At 38.0% G+C, this 17,165-nt stretch overlaps 1 pseudogene; it reads left to right on the forward strand.

Annotated features, from left to right (window-relative positions):
- Nucleotides 1-15,861: 15,861 nt before the first annotated feature.
- Nucleotides 15,862-15,977, forward strand: LOC112481095 (annotated as a pseudogene).
- The last annotated feature ends 1,188 nt before the right edge of the window (nt 15,978-17,165 follow it).

Consider the following 17,165-nt stretch of genomic DNA (forward strand, 5'->3'; position numbering starts at 1 on the left):
CAACCTCAGTCCTGCTTTTATTATAATACACACACTTTAATATATTTCTGTGTATATATGTATTTCTCTGTATGCTTATCTATCTGCATGCCACAACCTGGACTGGAAGGATACAAAGCCACTGTTAGCAGTTTCCTCAGCAGAGAAGCCTTTTGTCATAGCTCTATATCTAGCTATGCATATGTGCACAAAAACACAAATACAAGGATGTGCAACATTGTTTATGATGCAAAAAGAATTTTTACCACCTGATTTCATCACTATGGTGCATTCATATAAGGAAAATCATGTGGCTGGGAAAAAGAACCTAGAGTTCTATTCCTGACAAAGAAAACACAAAAATGTGAAGTGAAAAATAGGTCCCTACATGGTCCTATTTCATCAGTGTAAAATCATTGTGATATGTCTGTAAATGCTTTGCTAGCTGCATGTCACTCTATGGAAAAAAAGATGGGAAGGATACATACTATTAACAGTGGTTTCTTCTGGAGAGAAGGAGGAGACATGGAAGGGAGAGGGAGAGGGAAGCAGGCTCTTGTTTACTCTCTTTCCTGTGACTCGCCTGGAAGGCAGAAGGGACAAATGTTGATTCCCCACATCAAGTGGAGCTCATTCTTACTGGACCTGTGAGCCAATGCTATTTTGAAAGTGTTTAACCCCTTTAATAAGAATAAATTAAATATTACTCGTATAAATTAATACATATAAATTAAATATATATGTTAATTTTTATTACAATAAGGAAATAGAAATATTTTTAAAAAGACAGAAGAAACTCACAGTTTAAATATTGGTTTTATTAACCATAACCACATGTACCTGTATCTATTGTAGGAGGAAATGTAATCCGAGAGTTTGAAATTATTCAGTCCAAAATTTTCATTTTACAGACAAGGAAATTGAGGCCCCCAAAGACAGAGTGACCTGACCATGCCACAAGAGTTGCTACTCGCATCAGGAGCACTATCACAGTCTCAGAACAACCAGGCCAGCAGTTACTCCGATGAATTAGAAGCATTCCTAAAAAGCAGCACCTTCTGTCCAAACACCATCCTGGCCATGTTGAGCTTTTGTGATCAGAGCTTTGTTTCATTAAAGGGGCATTGCTGCATTTGAGATTAGATCCTCCAGGTTAACTCCTAAATCCAAAGGCAGAGATGGTGGGACAAGGAAGGAAATCTCAGATGATCTGTACAGGAATCTAGAGTTCAGTCATTCTATTCTATGTTATCTGTAAAGCTTTACATCATAGGGCATTAGTAGAGAGGGTTTTGAGGTTACTTCTGAGTCCCAAACCCGGACACTGCAAAGAAGAAAAAATAATTTTCTTTCTACTCTTCTAAGTTCTTCTGGTTGGTCTAATGATCAAATTGACATGGGACAGATTAATAGGAGAAAATGACCAAATTTATTATGTATGTATGTATAGGGGTTCCATAAGAATATGGGGGCAGTAGAGGCTTATTTGACATCTTGAGCTAAGGAGAAGGGGTGGGGTATGTGGCTTAAGACTTTAAAGAAGGCAATTCATATGGAGTTGGAAAAGCAAATGTTTTGTAAACAAATATTTGCTGGGCTATTATTAACAATAGGACACAGAGAAGACTTTGATCAAATAGGCCTTTGCTAGGTTCCTCCCTATTTATCGCACACTAGTTCACATTAAACTATAGTTATCTGTGATGCTAGCATCCTTTCTGGAGCAGGTCCTCTATCAAAATTCCTTTTAGGCAGTTAAGGGAGAAGTTCAAAAGTTCTTTCTGAGTTTTTTGTTTCTTAAAAATAACCAGCTTAAAATCAATATCCCAAAAAAGGTACATATTGTGGTGGCCAACTCTTCCCCCTATCAGCATTATGGTAGGTAAACATGCTTAGGCTCTCACTTGGAAAATGCTTCTTTGACAAGCAGATGAAGACCTAGGTGGAAGCACTGAATAAATTTAATAGGATCTAGGCTCAATTTAATCTGTTATTCCCCAAAGCAACATTTTACCACTTACTAGCAAGAGGCTGATTTCTTTTTTTCCTATTCAACCACTTTCAAAATTTGAAAATGAGAATAACAAACTTAATCAAACCTTAAAAAAATATATATGAGTTCCCGAAAAAAATGGCATAGATGATAGAAGCTTCACTCTTCCCCTCTTGAGACCACATCAAAGTTGAGATGGAAACACAGAACAAATAGCAAACAGAGTCACCTGGCAGTCTAGATGAACAGAAGCCCCACAACTAGGGAGAGAAATAAGAAATCACCCTGAAACAGTTGGAGGTAGGAGGTGGTGAAGACACAAGTACTAACCAGGCCTGACTCTGCTTAGTTTCCAAGATCAGACATCGGGCTTGTTCAGGGTGGCATGACCATACACCATGGACTGTGGCTCTACTGGAGCATGAACTCAGGACCTTCTGCATGTAAAGCAGATGTGCTCACCACTATACCATGGAATCATGTCCTGCAGACGCCTCTTAAAGGGGCCGAGTCCGCGAGCGGACTTTCATAGTGACAGACCTGCTCGCTCTGAGCACCAGTGGCAAGTCAGCTGCTTGGGGGTCACCAAGGACTTACAGGGGAACACTGAGTTATTAGATCGAAGACAGGAGGTGAGGCTTTCTCCCAGGCAGAGGTGTCAGTGGTATCCATTGTTCCTCTGTTGAGCCTTCCCCACTCCCAGTGTGTGGATATAGCACCGCCATAGTTGAGACCTCATTTAACTGGATAATAGAGATTGCTGCACCCAGAAGATTCCCTGACTTCACCTCCCTCAACTCGTGGTCCTACCCAATCCAAGTCCAGTTGTGTCCTTGGCGAGTCCTATGCCACTTGCTGAGCAGCTCCAAGACTCACGCTGGTGGCAACTGGCCTTGGTTTCTGGCATGGCTTCTTGAGGCAACTATAAGCACAGCATCTGTGGATGGCTTGCTGAATCAACAGGTGGTCCCAGAGGGCCACAGGCTGGAGCTAAACTTGGCCTACAGCTGAATGCCTCTCAGGACTATGCTGCTGGACACCTACTTCACAAAGCCTCACTAATAAGGCCAAGGCTTAGGAGCTTTGCTTAACACATAGAAAGAGACACAGAAAGGCAGCCAAAATGGGAAGACAAAGAAGCGGAAACCATAGGAGAGAACAGAATAGAGATCCAGGAATAATGGAGTCAAGCAATCTAATAGATGCAGAGTTCAAAACACTGGTTATAATGACACTCAGTGAACTCAGAAGAAGTGTAGATAAATTCAGTGAGAACTTCAACAAAAAGATAAAAAATATAACAATGGAAATGGAAATTATAAAAGGGAACCAGTCAGAAATGAAGAACGTATTATCTGAGATGAAGAGTATATTAAAGGAAATCAACAGAGTGGAGAAAGAAGAGAATCGAAACACCGATATAGAGGATGGGGAAGCCAAGAACACCCAATCAGAATGGCAAGAAAAAAGTAACCAAGAATATAATTTAAGGACCCTATGAGACAAAATTAAGGGTAACAACATCTATGTCGTAGGGGTACCAGAAGAGGGAGAACAAGAAGTTAAATAAATATTTGAATAAATTATGATGGAAAACTTCCCTACCCTGGTGAAGGAAATAGACATACAATCCCAGGAAGCTCAGAGAGTCTCCTCAAAAATGAACCCAAAGAACCCCACACTAAGTCACATAATTAAAAAGTTAAACACAAAAAAATCTTAAAAGCATCAAGAGAAAAGCAGTTAGTTACCTACAAAGGAGCATCCATAAGACTGGCAGCCAATTTCTCAAAAGAAATTTTGCAGGACAGAAGGGCTTGGCAAAAAATATTCAGTGTTGAAAACTCAGAATCTATAATCAAGAATTCTTTATCCCACAAAGCTATCATTTAGAGTCGAAGGACAAATAAAGAGATTCCCAGACAAAAATAAGCTAAAGGAATTCATCAGCACTAAGCCAGTATTACAGGAAATGTTGGAGGGACTTCTTTAAGAAGAAAAAACATGTATCAAAAACAAGAATAAAAAATGGTAACAACTACATTCCTATCAATAAGTACCTTAAATGGAAAAGAATTAAGTGCTTCAACTAAAAGATAGGGAAGCCAAATGGATAAGAAAACAAGACCCCTACATATGCTGCCTAGAAGAGACTCACTTCCGAATAAAAGACACACACAGACTAAAAGGAAGGAGATGGGAAAAGATATTGCTTTAATGGACCTAGAGGGTATTGTGTTGAATGAAGTAAGTCAGATAGAGAAAAACAAATAGCACATTATTTCACGTACATGTGGAATCTAAAGAACAAAATAAATAATGACAACCATAAAAACAGAAACAAACTCATAGATACAGAGACTATTTTGAGGGCTACTAGATGGTAAGGGGTTTGGAGAGATGGTGAAAAAAGGCAAAGGGATTAAGAAGTACAAATAGATATGAAATAGTCGTGGATGTATAAAGTGTAGCATAAAGAAAATAGTCAACAATGTTGTAAAAGTATGTAAGGGAGAAGAAGGGTGCCTGATTTAGTGGGGTGATCACTTTGTGAATTATATAGATCTCTAAATACTATGCTGTGTAACTGAAACTAATATATCATTGTGTGCCAACTATAATTGAAAAAAAAACTCATTGAATTGTACAATGTAAATGTGAGCTGCTAGTTATCTATTATACTTCAATAAAGCTTGGAAAAATATAAGCAAAATAGCTGTTTGTTTTATGCGTACTTTAAAAAATAACAATTTTATAGAGATATAATTCACATACCACAAAATTCACTCTTTTAAAGTATATTATTTAGTGGTTATTAGTATATTTAACATTGTACAACTATCCCCACAGTTGATTCTAGAACATTTTCCACACCTTAAAAAGAAACCCCAATACCCGTTAGGGGCAACATCTTGTCCTTCCTTCCCCCAGACCCAGGTAACCACTAAGCTACTTTCTGTCTCCATGGATTTACCTCTTGTGGACAGTTCATATGAATGGAATTATACAACATACAGTCTTTGTGATCAGCTTCTCTCACTTAGCATAATGTTTTCAAGGTCTTTCCATATTATGTATCAGTATTTCATTCCTTTTTATGGTTGAATAATAGTTATTATATTAACATATTATATTGTATTTATCCATTTATCAGTTGATGGACATTTGGATTGCTTTCACTTTCTACATATTATGAATAATGTTGCTTTGAATATTTGTGTTCCCAAATAGGGCCCAAATAGGATTGCCTGGACCTAATTCCAAGATGTGTATGGAGGCTTTCCCACATCAACAGGCAATTCTCAGATGCCAGCAGGGGACTGAAAGTAAAACCTCTTATGCCCAGCCCACATATTTGGTTTTTCTATCATATTATAAGTCTATCCGTTAGCACAACAAATTAATGAGAACAGGCAAATTTCCTAGAGGTCCTAACTGTTCTATGCATAGCCATCACCTATCAGCAATGGCACTTAATTTTAAACAACAAAAGTCCACATCAGCTGTTTTAAGGAAATACAGAATTTATGGCAAGATGTAGACTTCTTTGAAGAGCTGGTGAAGCAGCTTGGTTTCCAGGCTGTGCAGAGAGAACCAAAGTCAAAACTGTATCTCACCACAGGTCCTGTGACAACAGTAAGGCTGCCACTAATGAGGACAAGATCCCAAAGCTCAGCCCGTGCACACAGAGCTGCTGGCTCTAGTGCCCCAGAAAAAGGGAAGACCTTTTTACAGTCCCTACAGATATAAGATTCTCTACTGTTCCTGACCTTTTGCATCTTAGTGATATACTTCAAGTCCAGAGAAAACAGATATGACTGGCTTGGTCCCATGTGCCATGGTCGACATTTCCAAAGCTTGCCCATATTCAGTCCTCCCTTTCTGCTAAGGATATTAGAAATTATGCTTTCTTGTCTTCTTACAGTTAGGACAGGGCAGTGTTTTGTGAGTCATGTGGGCTGGCAAAAGAGCTGGGTGTCCACGTGACAGTCTCATTTCTGGGATAAAGCATTTTATTGCCTGTGTGAACCCCTTCCAGCAATCTATTCCCCTGGGTATTAAAGGTAAGGGCAGGTATTCCCACTATTGAAGCTTCAGGATGGTGAACCTCTGTCTGTCTGGATTTCATGGTGACTAGAGTTAAATATGTAACACAGCAAGGAATAGTTCATGTTGTTGAGCCATTGAAATTTTTGAGTTCTTTGTTCCTGGAGAACAATATAACCTAGATTACCTTAAATATATTTATAATAAATGAAATCAAAAGGCAGAAGGAGGGGAAGAAAAAATAGTTTTTTTTCTCATATCTAAAATTTATCAATTATCAGAAGTTAACTATAAATAGAAAATTGGAAAAAACACAAACATGTGGAGATTAAATACCATGCTACTAAACAACCAATGAATCAAAGAGGAAATCAAACAGGAAATCCAAAAATACCTTGAAACAAATAAAAATAAAAACATAACTCCCTCAAATTTATGGGATGCAACAAAAGCAGTTGCAAGAGGGAACTTCATAGCTATATAGGCCTACTTCAAGAAACAAGAAAAATCCCCCCAAAACAATTTACCTTTATACCTAAAGGAACTAGAGAAAGAACAAACAAAATCCAAAGTAAGCAAAAAGAAGGAAATAATGTAGATCAGAGTAGAAATAAATGAAATAGAAAAAAATTTAAAAGATCAATGAAACTAAAAGCTTGTGCCTTGAAAGGATAAATGAAACTGAAAAACCACTAGCCAGACTCATCAAGAAAAGACAATGAGCCAAAATTTAAAAAAAAGAAATGAAAGAAAAGAGATTACCTCCAACACCACAGAAATACAAAAATTTGTTAGTGAGTACTATGAACAATCATATACCAACGACCTGGACGACCTAGAAGAAATGGGTAAATTTCTAGAAACATGTAACCTTTGAAGACTAAACCAGAAAGAAATAAAATCTGAACAAACTAGCAATGAAATTGAAGCAGTAATCAAAAATATCCCAAGAAACAAAAGCTCGGGACTAGATGGCTTCACAGGTGAATTCTAACAATTATCAAAAGAGGAATTAATACCCATGCTTGTCAAACTATTCCAAAAAACTGGTGAGGAAGGAACACTTTCAAACTCATTCTACGAGGCCAAGGTAATGAGGCATTACCTCAATACTCAAATCAGACAAAGACAGTAAAAAAAAAAAAAAAAAAAAAGAGACAGGCCAATATCTCTGATGAACATAGATACAAGAAATCTCAACAAAATACCAAATTCAGCAACACGTTAAAAAGATTATAACACCATGATAATGTGGGATTTATACCAGGGATGCAAGGATGGTTCAATATCTACAAAGCAATTACTGTGATACATAACGGCCACAAAACTGAGGATAAAAATCATATGACCGTTTCAATAGATGCAGAAAAAGCATTTTAGACTATCCAACATCCATTTTACTCTCAACAAAGTAGCTATAGAAGAAATTCATCTCCACACAATAAAGGCCTTATGTGGCAAGTCCACAGCTAACATCATGCTCAATGGTGAAAAGCTGAAGGCTTTTCCTCTAAGATCAGGAATAAGACAAGGATGCCCAGTCTCATGACTATTATTCAATATAGAATTGAAAGTCCTAGCCACAGCAATCAGACAAGAAAAAGAAAGAAAAGGAAAACTGCCACTATTTGCAGATGACATACTATATATAAAATACCCTGAAAACTACACCAAAAATTATTAGAATTAATAAATGGATTGAGTAAAGTAGCAGGATACAAAGTTAATATACAGAAATCTGTCACATTTCTACACTCTAATAATGAACAACAGAAGAAATTTAAAAAAAACAATTTCATTTACAATTGCATCTAAAAGAATAAAATACCTAGAAATAAATGTGACTAAGGAGGCATAAGGCCTGCACTCTGAAAACTATGACACTGAAGAAAGAAATTGAAGAGGATACAAATAAATGGAAGGATATAATGTTCTCACAAATTGGAAGGATTAATATTGTTAAAGTGTCTATACTACCCAAAGCAATCTACAGATTAAATGCATTCCCTATCAAAATATCAATGGAATTCTTCTCAGAACTAGAAAAAATAATCCTAAAATTTATACGGAATCATGAAAGATCACAAATAGCCAAAGCAATCTTTAGAAAGAACAATGTTGGAGGTATTGTGCCCCATGATCTCAAAGTATACCACAAAGTTATAATAATCAAAGCAGTATGGCACTGGCATAAAAACAGACACATAGATCACTGCAACAGAATAGAGGACCCATAATAAATCCTCACCTATATGATCAAAGGAAGCAAGAATATATAAGGGAGAAATGACTGTCTCTTCGAAAAGTAGTGTTTGAAAAACTGGACAGATACAAAAATAAATATGAGAGAGGTAAGTGCTATGTTTTTCTCCTCTCATGACCATATCAAAATAACAACTAACCTACAGAACAACCATCAATGAGAATCTCCTGAAGTTTAGCTGAACAGAAGTCCCAAGAATGACTAAGGATATACAGAAGACACCTCAAAACTAGGAGGGATGGAGACATGATATGAGCTGTCCCTACACTCATGTGTGCTGGTTGAGAATCAAGAAGGATATCTCAGCTGTGGATGTCCCCCCTGAGGAGCAAGGGGACCTAGCTTCACACCAGGGTCCCCAGCCTGGAGCACCAGTGCAGGGAAGAGAATTCCCCACAACTTCTGGCTGTTAAAATCAGTGGAGATTGTGGCTAAGTGAGACAGAGAACTGCTGAAGTCTCAGAAGTTCCTCTTAAAGGACCAAGCGTAGAATTACTCGCCCAATGAACTCACTTGTTCTGAGCTCCAGCACTGAGGAACAGCTCGAAAGGTGCCAGGGACATACTGGAAAGAACTGAGTTGTCTGGCTTCAGACAAGGGCTGGAGGAGTGTTCCTTTGTTGAGCCTTCTCCCCACCCAGTATGCAGACGAAGGTGGCCACTGTATCAGAGTCTCCATCAGCCTAGCTAACAGTTGTCACCCTGTCCTGGTGATTCCTGGAGACCCTGCCCCACTCAACTTGTGGGCCCATCCAAGCCAATTCCAGTGGCTTTTGCATACAAAAGGCCTGTCTTGGCTCATGCTGTGGACTTTTCTAAAATTTCTCAAATGTTCATAAACCCTAAACAAGCAGCTGCTGGCCTTGGCCTGCCATGTACACCTGCTAAGCAGTCCCAAGCTTGGGACTAGCAGTAGCCAGCCTTGGTTCACAGCTTAGCCTCTCCCAGGCACTTTCAAGCCCAGCACAAGTGGCAACCATCTGCAGATCACTTTGTAGCTTATACCAAGTGGCTCTGGGCAGGGCACAGGCAGTGGCTAAACTTTGTCTTCAAGATAGCCCCTTCTGAGAGGCCCCAGAACCAACACACCTTGTGGCCAGCTTCAGACTACACCAGAGCACCACCCAACCACCTCAACAAAAGACACACCCAAAAGACAGACAGGGTAGGCACCAGAGCCCTGCTAAAGCAAATCCTGCTTCGTAAGGTTGGCCTCCGAACAACAGCTACTTCACTGTAGTCATAACCAGCCTGAAGGTCAATCCCTCTGACAACAGCAACCAAAGCTCAATTACAACATGAGGGCACATACGACCACACAAGGGACACACCTGGAGCACCTGGCTCAGGTGGCCATGGAAGACTGTGCTACTGGGCCCCACAGGACACCTACCAGATAAGGCCACTCTACTAAAACTGGGAGACATAGTAGCCCTACCTAATACATAGAAACAAACACAGGGAGGCAGCCAAAATGGGAATACCAAGAAACATATTTCAAATAAAAGAATAGAACAAAGCACCAGAAGATCTTAAAAAATGGAGACAAGCAATCTACCAGATGTAGAATTCAAAACACTGGTTATAAGGATACGCAATGATCTCAGTGGGAACTTCAACAAAGAGATAGGAAACATAAAAATGTAGATAGAAAACATGAAAAAGAACCAGTCAGAAATAAAAAAATCAGTAACTAAATAAAGAATACATTAGAGAACCAATGTCACCTCAATAATTGTAATAAAAATAGAATACATTAGAAAGAATCAACAATAGCTTAAATGAAACAATGAATTGGGTCAGTGATTTAGATGATAAAGTATCAGAAAACACCCAATCAGAACAGCAACAAGAAAAAAGAATCCAAAAAATTGAAGATAGTTTAAGGAGTCTCTGGGACAACATCAAGCATACCAACATTTGCATCTTAGAGGTATAAAGGGAAGAGAGAGAGCAGGGATTGAAAACCTATTTGAAGAAATAATGATGGAAAACTTTCCTAACCTGGTGAGAGAAATAGACATACGAGCCCAGAGAGTACTAAACAAAATGATGAACCCAAAGAGGCCCACACCAAGACTCATCATAATTAAAATGCCAGAGGTTAAAGACAAAGAGAGACTCTTAAAAGCAGCAAGAGAAAAGCAGTTAGTTACTTATAAGGGAGCTCTCATAAGACTTTCAGCTGATTTCTCAACAGAAATTTTGCAGACCAGAAAGGATTGGCAAGAAATATTCAAAGTGATGAAAAGCAAGGATCTACAACCAAGATTACTCTACCCAGCAAAGCTATCATTTAGAATTGCAGACAAAGCACTTCCCAGACAAAACAAACAAACAAACAAACAAACAAACAAACAAACAAACAAACAAATGTTAAAGGAGTTCATCACCACCAAGCCAGTATTACATGAAACGTTAAAGGAACTTTTTTAAGAAAAGAAGATGAAAAGATAAAAAATATGAATAATAAAAAGAACTCCTTATCTAACAATAATTGCTTTAAATGTAAATGGATTTAATGCTCCAATCAAAAGATAGGGTGGCTGAATGGATAAGAAAACATGACCCTTACATATGCTGCCTACAATAGGCTCACTTCAGATTGAAAGACACACACAGACTAAAGTAAAGGAATGGAAAAAGATATTTCATGAAAATAGAAACAAACAAAAAAAGCTGGTGTAGCAATAAACAAAGAAGGATCCAGTAATCCCACTTCTGGGTATTTATCTAAAGCCCAAAACACTACTTTGAGTGGATATGTGCATCCATATGTTTATTGCATTATTTACAATAGCGAAGATATGGAGTCAACCTAGGTGTTCATTAGTGAATGAATGGATAGAAAATGGGTACATATATACAATGGAATATTATTCTGCCATAAAAAAAATGAAATCTTGCCACCTGCAACAATATGGCTGGATTGTGCTGAGTGGAGTAAGTCAGACAGAGAAAGACAAATGTCATATGATTTCACTTATATGTGTAATCTAGAAAACAGGATAGATGAACAAACAAAACAGAAACCAGCTCATAGATACAGAGTACATTTTGACGGATGCTGGATTGTGAAGGAGGGTGTGTGAAGGTAGGAGGGATTAAGAGGACAAATTGGTAGTTACAAAATAGTCATGGGATATAGAGTATGGCATGGAGAATATAGTTAGTGGTATTGTAATAACTGTATGGTGTCATATGGGTACTGGGTACTCAAAGTGATCACTTCATAAGTCATATAAATGTCTGTCTAATCGCTGTGTTGTACACCTGAAACTAATATAATATTGTATGTCATCTATAATTTAAAAAGTAAAAAATACTATTGACAAAAAAAATAAGAAAAAGAAAAATGAAACTGGATCACTTTCTTACACCATATACAAAAATAAACTCAAAGTAGGTTAAAGACCTAAATGTAAGACCTGAAAGCATAAAACTCCTAGAAGATAACATAGGTAGTAAACTGTATGACATCAATCTTAGTAATATCTTTTTGTATATGTTCCCTCAAGCAAAGGAAACAAAAGCAAAAATAAAAAATGGGACTACATCAAACCAAAAAGCTTCTACATAATGAAGGAAACCATTAACAAAATGAAAAAACAAACTACTGAATGGGAGACTATATTCACAAATGATATATACAATAAGGGGTTAATATCCAAAATATGTAAGAAACTTATGTAACTCAATAACAGAAATAAACAATCTGATCAAAAACTGGGCACAGGATATAAAGAGACTTTTCTCCAAAGAGGACAAATGGCCAACAGACATATGAAAAGATGGTCAACATCACTAATCAATGGGGCAATGCAAATGGGAGTGTAAATTGATGCAGCCACTATGAAAAACAGTGTGGAGATTCCTCAAAAAAACTAAGAAAAGAGCTGTCATATGACCCAGCAATTCTACTTCTGGATATTTATCTGAAAAAAATGAATACACTAACTCAAAAAGATATATGCATTCCTATGTTCATTGCAGCCTTATTTAGAATAGCCAAGATATGAAAGCAAGGTAGGTGTTCATCGATAGATGAGTGGATAAAGAAGTGGTATATATACAATAAAATATTACTGAGAAATAAAAAGAATTAAATCTTGCTTTGTTTATAATATTTAAATTCTGTTTCAGATCATAGTTCCACAATATTTCCCCTGTTGTTTAATATTGGTTCTATATTTAACTTGATTCAGTTTTCATCTCCATTACCATAATCTAATTTTAGAACATTTTTCATAACCCTAGTCCTATCCATGAGCAGTCACTCCCCATTCTCTCCTCCTGTTAGCTCCTGTCAACCATTTGTAATAGAGTGAAATGCTCATTGCCTTATTTCCCTTAAGATTGAGGAATGAATAAAAAAGGAGGGAAATTTTAACACAGTGAAATGCTTGGTCTGACTCCATCTTGTTCAAGTCTGCCGTAGTCCCATGGCTTTCAGGCTAAGTAAGAGCTCCTGCTTTAGACATGCTAATCATTAGAGGAATTCTGCAAGGGGCTTGAGTTTTTACAACAATAGCCTCTCCCATTTTCCCTTCCCTTGTCAAAAAGAAGCCTAAACTCTATAGTTTCTTAAGATGGATTTGAAGATAAGATCTCCCATCTTCTTGGTTGGCACTTTCTTGATAAATAAACTTTTCCTTACTCCAAACATTGACATTTTGATTTTTGGCCTTTCAAAGCATCGGGCACTCAGACTTTGGACTGGTAACACACTGATCTATGGATCTGACTATTCTGGATATTATATGTATGTGAAATTGTTACCAGTGCTTAGATGGCTGCATTGTGTAAGTCCGGGGCTCAGTCCTTGGATCTCCTACAAAAGGTTTGCGTGGAGAGCTGATGTTCAGAGAAGAAAGACAGAGAGGACAAAGAGTAGCAAGCAGAAGTGATTTTACTAAGTGAAGCAAGCAAAGTAAAGCACACTTGGGAGTAAGTCCAAGGGAGCAGCTTGATAGAAATTCGAGTGTGCCGAGGAATTGAGGGTCAGAGTTTACATGGACTTTCTTTGTTCTCCTTCTGTCTCTCTTACCTCAAATGGAGGGAATTCCCTGCTCCTCTCTCAGACTCTCCTTCTCCAAGCTGGGGACTGAGGAGTTTTGTAAGTAGATGGGAAATCATACACCTGTGATGTGAGGATTTTGAAGGTAGGCACATGCCCAATTAACTAATTTTGCACATGCCTGTAGAATGCTCCCCACCCCCATCCCACCAAGTAAGGTCATATAATGGTCATCTTCAGTCAACTGACTGCAGGGGAGCATGGGGGCGATGGGGAGTGAGGAAGATGCCACTAGTTATCTTGCTTGCCTAACTGGCTTCTGACCTTGAGAGAAGGAGGGAGGCTCCAGAAGCCACTAGATACCTTGTCGTATACATTCTTCTTCTGAGTTGGTTTTAAGCTCTTGTTAACCCTTCATTGTCCCTCTCTCTCTGGCTCATATCTACTACTTACTACCCTGTCAGAATCATGCAATATTTGGACTTTTGTGGCTGGCTTCTTTCACTTAGCATAATGTTTTCAAGGTTCATCTCTGTTTTAGTATGAATCAATACTTCATCCCATTAAAAAAAATGTTTATTAGTTTATTTGAGTCAAACTGATGACATATGCCAGAAAGTAAGATCTCAAATGCTTCCAGTACTTTATCCCATTTTATGGTTGAATAATATTCCACTGTATGGATGGACATATCATATTTTGTTTATCTATTCATCAGTTAAAGATATTTGGGTTGTTTCCACTTTTAGTCTATTATGAATAATGTTATTATCAACATTTATATACAAGTTTTTATGTGGACATACATTTCATTTCATACATTTGTAAGGGGTATATATCCATGAGTGGAATTGCTGGATCATATGGTAACACTGTGTTTAACATTTTGGTAAACTGCCAGAGTGTTTTCCAGAGTGTCTGTACCATTTTACATTCTAATCTGCATTGTGTCAGGGTTCCAATTTTCTACATTGTGAATATTTGTTATTGATATCTTATTATAGTAATTCTAATGAGTGTGAACTGTTATCTTATTATCTGTTGCTTTGCATAAGTAATGTTAATCATTTTCCATGTGCTTACTGGTCATTATATATCTTCTTTGAATAAATGTTTACTTAAATCCTTTGACCATTAAAAAATTGGGTTGTCGAACAATAAAAAAAAATGACATAGATGATAGAGGCTCTGTTCATCCCTCTGGTGACCAAATCAGAGTTGTAATGGAAATAAGGAGCAGCAGCAAGGAAAAATTGCCTGGGATCTAGAAGAATAAGCCATACAAAAAGGGAGAAATCCAAGAAAGCAAACTGCAATAGCAGAAGGTAGGATGGGGAGAGGACGCGGGACTGCCTGGTCCCAGGCAGCTGAGTGAGTTGGAGGCTGCGGCAGCAGCAGGTGCCTTACGCCCCTTAGAGGCTGCAGATTTTCCATGAGCGGATTTTCACAGTGACAGACCTGCTCGCTCTGAGCACCAGTGTCTATTTGGCCGCACACAGGGGGCACCAGGAACTTACAGGGAGACATTGTCGGAGTGAGGGCCTAGGCAAGACTTGCTTGGTACAGAAGTGTTGGCAGTATCTATTGTTCCCTGTTGAGTCCTCCCCCATACCAGTGTGCCAGACACAGCACCGCCATAGCTGTGATATCATCAAACTGGATAACACAGGTTGCTCTGCCCAGAGGATTCCCTGACTCCTTCCCCAACTTGCAGTCTCACCCAAACCACATCAAAGTGTATCCTCAGCAAGTCAGGTACTCTTTGCTGAGCAGTGCCTAGACTCACACTGGAGGCAGCTGGCCTCGGTTTCTGGTGTGGCCTTTTGAGGAAATTATAAGCACAGCATCTGTGGATTGCTTGCTGAATCTTAACAGGTGGGCCCGGAGGGGCAGAAGCTTGAGCAAAATTTGGCCTGCAACTGAACCCCTCTCAGGACTGTGCCACTGGACACCTACTTCACAAATCCACACTAATAAGACCGGGAGACTTAGGAGCTTTAATGGGAAGACAAAGAAGCAGAAACCATATGACAAAACAGAACAGAGATCCAGATATGATGGAGTCAAGTAATTTAACAGATGCAGAGTTCAAAACACTAGTTATAAAGATGCTCAGTGAACTTTTGGGAAGTGTAGATAAATTCAGTGAGTACTTCAACAAAGAGATTAAAAAAACATAAAAATGGAAATTATAAAAGGAGAACCAGTCTGAAATGGAGAACACATTATCTGAGATGAGAAGTATATTAATGGAATAAACAAAGGAATAAACAAAGTAAATAAAGAAGAGGATCAAATGTTCTATCTAGAGGACGAGAAAGCTGACACAATCAGAATGGCAAGAGATAAGATGGCAAGATTATAAAAATAATTTAAGGAGCATATGTGACATTAATAAGGCTCTAAATATTCGTCTAATCAGCGTACCTGAAGAAAATCAAGATGTTGAACAGCCTTTTGAAGAAATAATGATGGGGGCGTGGTTCCATAGTGTAGTGGTTAGCATGTTTGCTTTACATGCAGAACGTCCTGGGTTCATGCCCCAGTGGAGCCACGGTCCATGGTCTATGGCCATGCCACCCTGAACAAGCCCCATGTCTGATCTCAGAAACTAAGCAGGGTCGGGCCTGGTTAGTACTTGGATGGGAGACTACCTATGAAGACCAGGTGCTATAGGCATAAATAATAATAAATAATTAAAAAAACATAAAAATAATGATGGAAAACTTCCCTAACTTGGTGAAGGAAATGGACATAAAACCTCAGGAAGTTAGAGAATTCCAGAAATCAGGTATCCAAAGAGGCTCACACCAAGACACATCATAATTAAAATGCCAAAGGTTAAATACAAAGAAAGAATATTAAAAGCAGCAAGATAGTTACTTAAAAGGGAACACTCATAAGACTGGCAGCTGATTTCTCAAAAGAAATTATGCAGGACGGAAGGGCTTAGCAAAACATATTCGACAGGATGAAGACCCAGGATCTACAACCAAGAATAATTTATCCAGCAAAGCTATCATATAGAGTTGAAGGACAGATAAAGAGCTTCCTAGACAAAAATAAGCTAAAGGAATTTATCACCACTAAGCTAGTATTACAGGAAATGTTGGAGGGACTTCTTTAAGAAAAAAAAAAAAACATGTATCAAAAACAGGAATAAAAAATGGTGACAACTACATTCCTATCAACAAGTACCTTAAATGGAAAAGAATTAAGTGCTCCTACCAAAACATAGAGTGGCTGAAAGGATAAGAAAACAAGACCTGTACATATGAAAAGGAAGGGGATGAAAAAAGATATTGCTTTGATGGACCTAGAAGGTACTTAAGTTAGACAAAGATAAAACTATATGATTTCACTTATATGTGGAATCAAAGGAAATAAAAAGAACAAACTAATAAAAAACAGACTCACAGATATAGTGGACAATTTGGTGATGGACAGAGGTGAGGTGGATTTGGGGGTCTGGGAGAATTGAGTGAAGGGTTGAAGGAGTAGAAATTAAGAATAGAAATTAGTAGCTGATGGATGGTTACGGGGATAGGGAACATGGCATAAGGAATACAGTTAGCATTAATAAGTTGGCTAGGTGGAGGGTCAGGGGAGGGAGGGAGTAATTGGGGGGATTGTTTTACAAACTATATAGATGTCTAACCAATGTACTGTATACCTGAAACTAATTTAAATAAATAAATTTTTTTAAAAATTGGGTTGTCTTATTGTTGAGTTGTAAGGGTTCTTTAATATTCTGGTTACAAGTCCCTTACAGATACAAGATTTACAAATAAATTCTCCCATTCTGTGAATTGCCTTTTCACTTTCATAATGATGTTGTTTGAGGCACAAATGTCTTAAATTTTGATA

The sequence above is a fragment of the Pteropus alecto genome, unplaced genomic scaffold (assembly GCF_000325575.1).
Source record: "Pteropus alecto unplaced genomic scaffold, ASM32557v1 scaffold725, whole genome shotgun sequence".
Classification (NCBI taxonomy): Eukaryota; Metazoa; Chordata; class Mammalia; order Chiroptera; family Pteropodidae; genus Pteropus; species Pteropus alecto.